The sequence below is a fragment of the Suncus etruscus genome, chromosome 16 (genome assembly GCF_024139225.1).
Source record: "Suncus etruscus isolate mSunEtr1 chromosome 16, mSunEtr1.pri.cur, whole genome shotgun sequence".
NCBI lineage: Eukaryota > Metazoa > Chordata > Mammalia > Eulipotyphla > Soricidae > Suncus > Suncus etruscus.
The window spans coordinates 80,281,635-80,287,024 of record NC_064863.1 but is presented as its reverse complement, the minus strand read 5'-3'; the positions used below and the strand labels follow the sequence as shown (position 1 = coordinate 80,287,024).

The following is a 5,390-nucleotide window of genomic DNA, read 5'->3' as shown; positions in this document are numbered from 1 at the left end:
GCTCACCACCTTCCCCAACCACGGTGATCTAAAATCACTTTTGACCAAGTAATTTTTTAAGTAATATGCCAATTTCTGTCTTAAATCATTTTGAAAGAACAGACAACCAGAAAAAAAGACAGCAAAAAAAAAAAAATGTCTTCTCTAAAACAAAACAGAAAACACAATATAATGGTGTAATATTTTTTGTTATTTTTTATAAAACTCTAGAGGCTAATTTAATATAATTATAAAAAGATAAAAACAGGGGGCCGGGCGGTGGCGCTAAAGGTAAGGTGCCTGCCTTACCTGCGCTAGCCTTGGACGGACCGCGGTTCGATCCCCCGGTGTCCCATATGGTCCCCCAAGCCAGGAGCAACTTCTGAGCACATAGCCAGGAGTAACCCCTGAGCGTTACTGGGTGTGGCCCAAAAACCAAAAAAAAAAAAAAGATAAAAACAAAAGGTCTTTATTTTTAATATGTACTTTAAAGGTATTTAATTACTAAATCAATGAAGTGAGAAAAAATACAACTAAATCCTAGACCAAACAAAGGTATGGTAGTTATCAGATTGAAAATAGAATAGTGGGAGAAATTGGTATAGTGATCAATTTGGAAGTACTAGAAATTTATTTTTGATAACTGTGACAGGTTCACACATAGATTATGAAGCTGAGCTCATTCCATAATATAAACAAATGATAAAATGATGAAACATTAATGAATTTGTTTGCTAATGTGAATAATGATTGCCTATAGAAAAAGTGTATTTCATACATATAAAATGTATGCTTAACAATAGAAGCAATATAATGCATATTTATCATGATGCACATAAAGTATTTTTATTTCATTTACTAATATGTATATAAATCAGTTTATAAAACATAAAGTACTTATGTTTTTAAAAGCATTACAGAAATTTCAAGAGCTTAAAAAATTAGCTACGTTTAGAATTCTCTTGCAATTTTATAGGTATTTTCGTATCTTTTACATTGTCTTGTACATGTATGATTTGTTTGCATCATTTTGCTGGCTAGTTTTTCTCATCTTTCTTTTCAGAAAGCAGCTTATTCAACTTAGATCAAATGAATACAAATTATTTGTGATTATTTTATTTTTGATACAATTATAAATTATATGGAGTTGATTATGTATGACTAGCAAAAATTATGTTTTAGAAAGCCACAACTAAAGGTATATATTATATGTACTATGTAGATATGTACTATGTACATATATGCAATATGCATATACTATGAAATGAATCTCCTATATACTGTTGGTGGAATAGAAAAAATGATAGTTTGTAATAAAGATTTTTTTTTCAGATCAGAATTGTCTTTGATAAATCAGTGACCCAGGAGGCGAACCTCCGGGTTTTGTCTACCTGAGCAATTCATCACATCCAAGCACTGACCCCTTGGACCGACTCTGGGCCGGGACCTATCTAGAGCCTCAGGTGATGATGCCACCACCTCGATGAAGGCCTCACTGCACAGGGCTTCACAGGAGGGAGGTTTTTCTCATCTCAGGTCGAACCTGGGGGCGGGGGTGAGGGTTCGACCTTATCAAATAATATCAAGGTGTAGGTGGGGAAGGGGCACAGGGGTGGGTGCACACACTCGCCTTGCACACTCAGTCACACTCATGCTTGCACACTCATCACCAACCAAAAATTTTAGTAATCTCTTGATCCTAGTTGTCAAGTGGCCATAAAACCAATTTCATGTCTAGATATGGAAATACCCAAGACATAGAAATAAAAACATAATTTTCTTTAAAATGTCTATATAAATGCTCAATAGTAGTGTTCTTTATGATAGTCAAAATGCAGAAAGATCATACATACTTATCAACTGATATTAACAAATACAATGTAATCATGAAATAGAATTCAATTAATAGGTGATTAATAAATAAAACTTTTATTAAAGTAATGAAAAACATACATCATGGACAAATCTTAAATTTATATTAAACAAAAGAAAAATTCAGATATAAAAATATAGGTTGAAGAATTTTATTTGTATGAAATTTACAAAATAAACAAATCCAAAGACTTAGAAAGTAGATTACTGGCTTCAAAGAGCAGGTAATTAGCAATTACTCTCCATCCTGCATGGTAATTTTTGTATTATTACTACCAGATAATTAAATATTCTTTATTAAGTAGTCAAGGATCATTATGCAACTTAGTTAATACACTTAAAAAAACACTGAATTGGGCCCGGAGAGATAGCACAGCGTGTTTGCCTTGCAAACGGCCGATCCAGGACCAAAGGTGGTTGGTTCGAATCCCGGTGTCCCATATGGTCCCCCGTGCCTGCCAGGAGCTATTTCTGAGCAGACAGCCAGGAGTAACCTCTGAGCACCGCCGGGTGTGGCCCAAAAACAAAAAAAAAAAAAACAAAAAAAAAAAACACTGAATTATATACTTAAATGTAGTGATGCAATAAAAACATCTAAATTATGTACTTAAAATTTTTTATTTCTGAGATTCAATCACCATAGGGCTATTTGCATGAAAAATCAGTGTAATTCATTATATAAACAGAGCAGAGAGAAAAATAAAAGTAATATACTGTGATTTAGAAAACATGTTCTACAAAGTTTTATACTGATTTTTGATAATTCTTTAAATTAGTCTTTGTCAGGATAAATAATCTTTAAAAACTTTCAACTAACTTCATTGTTAATCATGAAAGAGTAAATGTTTCATTACTTTCATCAGAAACAAAACCCCAATGTTGATCATTATTATTTGTATTCTTTGCTTTGTAAAATTTCTGAATGTGGAAGCCATAGTTATATACATACATTACATATGTAGATATATATAAAATTAAAACATAAAATCCTGCTTTATATCCATGTGATTATAAAATATTAAATTATAAAAATATGACTAACTTTTTAAACTTGTGTTCTTCCTTAAATATCCATATTTTTTTTTTTGCTTGTGTCTTTGTTCCTTTGATTTTTTTCACTTGGAGAAGCCTTTGTTCTTCTTTGAAATTATACTTCTGCTCTCCCTTAATCCATCTGTCAAAGTAAGATTTATTCAATAAAAAAGAGAGAAAAAAAAAACAGAGTGGTGGCACTAGAGGTAAGCCGTCTGCCTTGCCTGCACTAGCCTAGAATGGATCAAGGCTCAATCCCCCGGTGTCCCATATGGTCCCCCAAGTCAGGAGCAATTTCTGAGCACATAGCCATGGGTAATCTCTGAGCATCACTGGATGTGGCCCCCTCAAAAAATAATAAAAAAATAAGAGAGAAGCAAAAGAAATCCACAAAAAAATTGACAAGAACTGATAATAGTTTTCATTGTACAAGAATTGTAAGAATGGGCCCGGAGAGATAGCACAGCGGTGTTTGCCTTGCAAGCAGCCAATCTAGGACCTAAGGTGGTTGGTTTGAATCCCGGTGTCTCATATGGTCCCCCGTGCCTGCCAGGAGCTATTTCTGAGCAGATAGCCAGGAATAACCCCTGAGCACTGCCAGGTGTGGCCCAAAAAAACAAAACAAGGGGCCCGGAGAGATAGCACAGTGGCGTTTGCCTTGCAAGCAGCTGATCCAGGACCAAAGGTGGTTGGTTCGAATCCTGGTGTCCCATATGGTCCCCCGTGCCTGCCAGGAGCGATTTCTGAGCAGACAGCCAGGAGTAACCCCTGAGCACCATCGGGTGTGGCCCAAAAACAAAAAACAAAAAACAAACAAACAAAAAAAAAAGAATAGTAAGACAAAAGGACTTTCATGCCAAAGTATATTTGCACTTCATTATTTATTTCAGCATTCAGTACAATAGCCAAGATTTGGAACCAATCTCGATGCCCAACAAGAAGTGAGCGGATCATGAAGATGTGGTATTTATACACAATGGAATACTACATAGCAGTTAGAAATGATACAGTTGTAGAAAGGGAACTGGAATGGAGGGAGGACATAGTTGGTGATGGGTATTCCCCTGATTCAAAGTTAATATGTACCTAAAATACTACTGTGAAAGATATGTAAGCTATTAGGGAAATAAATTGTGTTTTTAATCAGAAACTTTCTTTGACTTACATGTATTATTATTATATCAATTATATTATATGTTATATTATGTCACTAATTATGTTATGTTAGTTTACCTCAGTATGTTAATCAATTTTGTCTCTTGAATAAATTCTTACAATAAAAAAAGAAAAAGAAAAGAAATGATACAGTTATGGATTTTTCAACAACATGGATGGATCTAAAATATTATGTTAAATGAAGTAAGCCAGAAGATGAAGGATAAATACAGAATTATAGCACTTTTCTGAGGTATTAGAAAATATACATGTATATATACACATGTATATATATACCTGTATATATATACAGGTATATACATGTAACAATCCAAGAACAAATACAATGGACAAATACAATGGAAACTCCAAGCTCTGTAGTTGTCAGAATTTACTGGGGAGAAGTGTTCAAAACAAATAGAAGAGGAACAACACAAAGCCTTGATTATTCATTATACCATAAAGAAACCAGCAACAACTGAAACAACGGCTTAGTGAACAGGTAAGTAATCAGCCTTTTACTATAAAGTCCTATAATATTGTCCTAGGGATCTTATATAGAGATATTGGTGAAGAATATGATTGGAAGCCAGACTTCTGCAGCAGCATTTCCTAACAATATGTTTTAGTGCCTTAATCTTACTAGGTACAAAGTCACCTCTCAGCTTCTCTGTCCAAAGGGATGCTTGGATACAAAGGGTGGACACCCTACTTTCACACCTCGGTGCTCAGTTATACTAGATATCATATTCAGTTTGCATTATGAAAATGTCTTGATAAAACACCCCAATATACCCCTTTTCTCTTGTTTATGTCCTCTATTAGGACCTGAAGCATATGACCATTCAGACAACTGAAAAAGTCAACAGTGAACTACAAACTTACATTAACAGGACCTACTCATTGAACATTTTTGAGCAAATTAACATTTCCTCTCTCTCTTTTTCTCTCTCTCTTCTCCCTACTTCTTTCCTTTTCCCCTTTCTTCTTCTTCCTCTTCTTACTCCTCCTCATCAATTCAATCTATGTCAAATAAAACCCACACTGATAGTGTCTCTTTAGGAAAGAACTTTGATATATAAGATGCAGTGGACAATACTACATAGGGTAGCCTCCCACATAGGTAGGTTTTATTAACACATTGTTTAGGACTTGAAAGGTGAAACCGATGTGTGTCCAAAACTGCTCACGACTGAGCAAATGTTTCCAGACATCACAAAAGGACCTAGGCGAGAGAATAAGTGCATGTACAGAGCCTGTAGTTACTCCCATGACAGTATACTTCGAGAGGAGAAACCCTGTATCTCTTAGGCCAAGGGACTTCCCTTTCTAATCTCCCCAATATTTACTGT

At 34.8% G+C, this 5,390-nt stretch overlaps 1 non-coding gene across 1 annotated transcript; it reads right to left on the bottom strand.

Annotated features, from left to right (window-relative positions):
* Positions 1 to 1,307: 1,307 nt before the first annotated feature.
* LOC126032798 (small Cajal body-specific RNA 2) lies at positions 1,308 to 1,721 on the bottom strand. Its single transcript, XR_007503992.1, has one exon. It is a non-coding gene; the product is annotated as a small Cajal body-specific RNA 2 (non-coding RNA).
* Between the last annotated feature and the right edge of the window lie 3,669 nt (positions 1,722 to 5,390).